The sequence below is a fragment of the Suncus etruscus genome, chromosome 5 (genome assembly GCF_024139225.1).
Source record: "Suncus etruscus isolate mSunEtr1 chromosome 5, mSunEtr1.pri.cur, whole genome shotgun sequence".
NCBI classification, from domain to species: domain Eukaryota; kingdom Metazoa; phylum Chordata; class Mammalia; order Eulipotyphla; family Soricidae; genus Suncus; species Suncus etruscus.
Genome location: NC_064852.1, coordinates 44,124,662 through 44,129,942, shown reverse-complemented (window position 1 = coordinate 44,129,942; position 5,281 = coordinate 44,124,662). Strand labels below are relative to the sequence as shown.

The 5,281-nt window shown below is 34.5% G+C and overlaps 1 non-coding gene across 1 annotated transcript; it reads left to right on the top strand.

Moving 5' to 3' along the window:
* Positions 1 to 4,709: 4,709 nt before the first annotated feature.
* On the top strand, positions 4,710 to 4,816 carry LOC126010594 (U6 spliceosomal RNA). The gene has a single exon (XR_007496615.1). It is a non-coding gene; the product is annotated as a U6 spliceosomal RNA (small nuclear RNA).
* The last annotated feature ends 465 nt before the right edge of the window (positions 4,817 to 5,281 follow it).

Sequence of the window (5,281 nt, the reverse complement as noted above, 5' to 3'; positions counted from 1 at the left end):
TATATATTGTTTTCCTGGTTTTTAATTTTTTTTAAAATAAATGTTAGTTGGTTTTTTAATGTTTATTACTACAGAAATATTAAAAATTTATTCAAGTCAAATATTCCCCAAATCAGGGTGGGTACAATTTTCTAAAACTTTCTCACTCACCTCTTGGATAATATTCAGAATTAAAAAATTATATTCCTTTTTAATGTTAAATTAAAGAACTTTTATGTAAATTTATGTTTTCATTAAAAACAATAAACTTTGGCCTCACAGGAGAGAAGAAATAATGACTATTTTGACAAACCTATTCCTTCAGAAATTAATTTCTGCGTTTGAACATACCTTTTTTTACTCAGATTTCCAACCCATTTATTCTGTTCTTGACTTCATTTATATCCCAGGGATAATTTCTTTGAGGGTATATGTCCTTGGCCCTACCAACTTACATTTTAGTATGAATGTATTTACAAATACTCCAAGGAGATATTGTTTTTACTGTCTATAATAATTTTTAGAAGCATTACTAGTTGCAAATAATAGAATATTTAAGGAAAACATTTTCAAACTACTTGCTCTTTCAAAATGTTAAACTCTATTTTCCCTCAATATAAAGACAATTTTATTACATTTCTATTACACTTTTATTTTTTGTTTGTTTGTTTGTTTTTAGGTCATACCCTGCAGTGCTCAGGAGCAACTCCTGGATTTACACTCAGAAATCGCTCCTTGCAGCGTTGGGGGACCATGTGGGATGCTGGGATTAGAACCACCATCCTTCTGCATGCAAGGCAAACACCTTACCTCCATGTTATCTCTCCAGCCCTCTATTACACATTTTTAAGAATTACTTTTTTTCTGATTGTTTTAAGATAAATTAGCATCTTAGTGCAATATAATTTAACTATATATGTTTTTGCCATTTGGACTGCATTATATGATTTTCTATAGGATCACGATTTATATTTCACGTTTTTCCTTTTCTGTCTTTCTTCTCTTTTTAATTTCATTTCATTTCTTTTCTTTCTTTTCACTTTTATTAGTCATTGTCCTGACAATTTAAGATCCTCACTCATATCCCCTGGAACATTCTAAAGATGAATGTTAACAGGATGATTTGACTCCATGTTCAGAATTCTGTAGTTCTGTGCATATTAAATTCCCTGATGCTAAAATAACTAATGGTTCAGTTTTCCCAGAGCAAACTGAGCTCCTGTCATCTGGGTAAAACTTCATAATGTTGAGGATACAATTATCTCTCTCTAGTTAAAAATTAAAAACTTGGGTCAGGTATATAGCTTAAATGGATGTAATGCATTCTTTATATTCAGGAGATTTATCTGAGAGTCTCAGTATTGCCTGACCACCAAGCACTGTAGAAGTGACCCCTGTCTTTCAGGCATTCCCCTCAAACAAAAAAATAAATAAAAATGTACTGGAGCAATAGCATAGTGGGTGGGGTGTTTGTCTGTGTGTGTGTCCGAACCAAATCAATCACCCAACAAACTAATCAGCAAAACAAAAACACAAAAATAAAACCTTTCTTCACATTTAGTTGTTGCCTATATCTTTACAAAAAAAAGACTTATTAGGCATAAATAACTAAATAAAATAATTTGTATAGGCAACGCAATTTTAAATATACATGCCAAGATAATGCTTGCTGTTTAGTATCTATAGTCACATCATTTTATTTTTGGGGTTTTTTGGGGGGCCACACCCATTTGATGCTCAGAGGTTACTCCTGGCTAGGCACTCAGAAATTGCCCCTGGCTTGGGGGGACCATATGGAACGCAGGGGGATCAAACCACGGTCCTTCCTTGGCTAGCGCTTGCAAGGCAGACACCTTATCTCTAGTGTCACCTCACCGGCCCCATCACATCATTTTATAATTCTTTTCACTGAATTTTTATTGTCTCTATAAATGGAAAAGTGTTATTCATTAATCCTGATAGAGCGACTCAATCCAATACAATAGTAGCCAAACTGACTGATTATTTTAAGTAACCTAATGTTTTAGAAATATAATTAGTTTTTTTTTCACAAGTTGTGGATCAGGAATCTGGACAGTGCACTATGAGAAATTCTTTTTGATATTCCAGGCTAGAGTCTCAGTTGTACCGGTAACTGGAATGAACTCAAAACTTGCTAAGACACATGGCTTGTGGTCGGTGTTCACTGTCAACTATACTCTAAACTGCAGGTAATAGCTAGAATAGCTTTCTAGGTAGCATGACTGCCACTAATATAGCAAGATTAGTACTATGAATAAAATTATGCTTTCATGAATTCATCTCAGAATTCTATTTGTATTATTTTTCTCATGTTCAAACTATAGTCATTACACTTGTGTTACATTAAAGACAGGAAACCATGAATTGTGCCTCTCAATGTCATATTTCAAGAAAAGCATGTAATGTATATTTGTCTAGATAATTTTTAAGAAAACAACTTGCCAAACTCTCTTAAGATTTTTAGATACAATGCCTTCAAGATTTCTAAACTCAGTCTCATATATATTCTCACAGATATATTTCTCATTCATTTCTTATTAAACACTCTTTTTTTTCCACTACCTTTGTTTTTTCATCAAAATATTTGGCTAGAAAACAGCTGTTCCCCACCGTGGATCACATCAATTCTGATGACATCCCAACCCACTGGGAATATACCATCCAAAGAGACTACAAAGTACATGTCAACAGAGGTGAATTGATCCTTCCCACGAGGGGTGGATCCTACTCCCCACCATCCTTGCGCAAATCAGTGAGGGTTCCATCCTATCATGCCACAGGCTCTAAAACCCACACTCTCATGAAGAGCCAGCAAAATGCGTGCATAGAAAGGTGACCTAGCCCCGTCTCCGAAGGATAAAACCACAGAAGCCAAAGACTCCACTCCCTCTGAGGCTAAGCACTTCTCCTACTCAATGAACCCAAGCACAACATGTAGAACCCACTATACTACAGCTTAACAATGGGGAAAATATGCTCACCTCCACCATACATAGAGAATGAAGATGACAGTTCCAATGACCTGAATCGTGCCAACCACTTATTTAGCATCTCAGATAAGGAATTTAGAAAAAAATTATGGAAGATTTATAGAATTCAAAGTAAACAGAAAACAAACTAAATGAAACACAAATAAAAATCAAGAGAATATTAAAGTAGAAATGAGAAAACTCCAACTGAAATAATAGGACTAAACAACTTGGTAGGCAAAATGAAAACCTCACTGGAAAGCTCTCCAATAGAGTAACAGTGAGTGAGGACAGAATCAGTAAGCTGGAAGATGAGATGCATAACCACTTTGTACAACAAAAGAGATTGAAAAAGAACTTTAAAATAAAATGATCAGACAATGGAAAAAAATCCTCAAAGAATGTGAATAGACAAAAATAGAAGTCTTTGATAAACTTAGCAGAAACAATAATAAAGTCGTTGGAGTCCCAGAGACCCTGGAAGAAAATCCTCAAGAAGAATCAACAGTCAAGAACATCATTTCAAAGAAACTCCCAGAGATAAAGACTATATGGGATCAAATAATGCATGCTTGAAGAGTACCAGCTAAAAGAGATCAGAAGAAAATCACTCATTCCAAGACACATCTTAGTCAGTATAATGAAACCTACAAATAGGGGGAGACTTGGGACATTGGTGATGGGAATGTTGCACTGGTGTTGAGTGGTGTTCTTTACATGAGTGAAACCCAAACCCAATCATGTATGTAATCAAGGTGTTTAAATAAAATAAAAAGAAATCTCTGGAAGAATATGTATTTATGATGAAAGAATGAATAAAAAAAGAAGATTAAAAAGAAAAATTACATTTAAAGGAGTATCCTTAAGATAGGTAAAACACTCCATGACACTGTGACTACAGTTTCTTCAAGAAGGACATACCACTGTACAAACAAGTGGAAGCAGAGATAAACAAATGGGACAACATTAAACTGAGAAGCTTCTGCACATCGACAGAACAGTGACTACAACACAAAGGCCACATAAGGAATGGAAGAAACTATTTCCCCAATATCCATCAAACATAGGTCTAATATCTAAGATATACAAGATACTGACAGAAATTAACAAGAAAAAATAACTAGCACCTAAATTGGGGAGAAAAAATGAACAAACATTTTCCACTTTGCTATTCATCAGGAAGATGCAATTCAAGCAACAATGAGATGTCATCTCATCCCACAGAGACTGGCATCACAAAGAACAAGAACAATCAGTGCTGGCAGGGATGTTTTGAGAAAGGAATTCTCTTTCACTGCTTGTGGGAATGCTGCTAGTCCAGCCTTTCTGGTAAACAATAGGATATTCCTAAAAAAAAAAAAACCTGGAAATTGAGCTCCCATATGATCAAACAATACCACTCCTAGGGATACACCCTAGGAACACAGAAACACAATACAAAAATGCCCAATTCATGACTTTGTTAATTTCAGTGCTATTTACAATAGTTAGAATCTGGGGGGGGGGGGGAACAGACACTCAACAACAAATGAGTGGCTAAAAGAACTGTGTTACATATACACAATAGAATACTATGCAACTGATAGGAAAAAGAAGTCATGAAATTTTCCTATACATAGATTAATATGGAAACTATTATGGATGTGGAAACTATTATTTGAATGAAATAAGTCAGAAGGAGAATGATAGACACAGAATAGTATCCCTCATCTGTGGATTTTTATTAACATAAAGATTGATGTACTCGCTTCGGCAGCACATATACTAAAATTGGAATGATACAGAGAAGATTGGCATGGCCCCTGCACAAGGATGACAAGCAAATTCGTAAAGCATTCCATATTTTTTAACATACTTTCACTTCAAAAAATAAAAAATTAAAAAATAATTATATCCAAATAAAAATAATTATATCCAAAGACAATAAAGATGAGGGCCATAAAGGTCAGTGCATGATATAAATCTTACCATAAAAAAGATGAGCACAGTTAGAGAAATAGCTACACTACCAGCCATCATGACAATAAAAGGGAATGAGAGAAATTGAATGCCTGTCTCAAAGGCAAGCAGGGGGTTGGGGAGTAGTGAGATGGGGAACATTGGTGGTAGGTATTGGGGATGTACATATTATGACTGAAACCCAACTATGAACATGTTTATAACTATGGTGCTTAAGTAAATATGTTATCAGAAATAAAAAATTACTTGGATAAAAGACAAAAATGATTCTTTCCCTTAAAATTTATGCAAAGTTTTTATTTTTATTTTTTAGTTATTTTATTTACTTTGGGGGGATCACACCTGGTGACATG